Consider the following 1,186-nt stretch of genomic DNA (forward strand, 5'->3'; position numbering starts at 1 on the left):
GAAATCCAAACAGGGAAAGAGATAGGTAAGTAGGCAGAGTCAGGGAGATGCTATGTAGCTGCTGAGGAAGCAAGAGACCCGGGCATCACCAGAAAGCCAAGACCACGTGGAGATACACAAATTAATAGAAATGGGTTAATAATTAAGAGAGAGCTATCCAATAAGAAGCTTGAGCCATCAGTCAAACAGTTTATAATTAATATAAGCCTCTGTGTGTTTACTTGGGACTGAACAGCTACGGGATTGGATGGGACAGACACTTTCGTCCACATATAGGAGGCCCAGACAGGACTCAAATTTCCAATAATCTCCTGCCTCAGTCTCTCAAGGACTGAGATTATATATGTGTGCCATCGGTTAGCTTTGCTTTCTGCATTTGAAACCAATATGGAATTAGGAAGAAGTCTCTTTCTGAGAACATAGCTCAGTGTTCCAGAATTTGCCCGATGTGGCCAAAGTCTCTAACAAACACAACAAACAACCTTTTAGGGCTGGACATTGTGGTGTATGTCTGCAATCCAGTCCTTCAGGAGGCTGAGAACGAGAATCTGTGATTTTCAGGCCAGTCTAGGCTACATAGTAAAACCCTGTTGAAAAGAAATAATAGCTTTGGTGCACTGGGTGAGGGGCATTCATTTCAGAGAGCTATGGAACCCTATCTGTAGTACTCTGCAAGGGCCTTTCAAGCTACTTTCCCAACTCAAATCATTGAAGTGGCTAAGCTTGAGTAATGCGCATGCACTCCTAGAGAGGCAATTAGATCTCCCGCCCAAGGATGACGTATATTAGTGCGACATCCATTGAGATGACGTCCACTCGAGCGACATCAGCCGGAACAATGTCTATAAGAGCAGTCCATGGAGAGGTTGTCTTTTGGGTGGTATCTGTTGAGGCAACATCTTTCTTGGCAACATCTTCAGAAACCGACAACTGTTGAAGTGGCATCTGTTAAAGCTACTTCTGTTGGAGACACATCTATTGTGGAAACTTCTATTGGGCGACCTCTGCTTGTGTGACGTGGCTTAAGGGCGACGCCCATTGGGTGTGGCCTTGAGGGCACCCACTGAGGACGTCAGCAAAGCTGCATTGTGATGTGTGCGTCCTTGAGGTTCTGTTACTCAGGTGTCTAGGCCTTTGGCTCAGTCTAGTTCAGGACACCGAAGGAGACGGTCGCAGAACGGGAGGT

The sequence above is a fragment of the Cricetulus griseus genome, chromosome X (assembly GCF_003668045.3).
Source record: "Cricetulus griseus strain 17A/GY chromosome X, alternate assembly CriGri-PICRH-1.0, whole genome shotgun sequence".
Classification (NCBI taxonomy): Eukaryota; Metazoa; Chordata; class Mammalia; order Rodentia; family Cricetidae; genus Cricetulus; species Cricetulus griseus.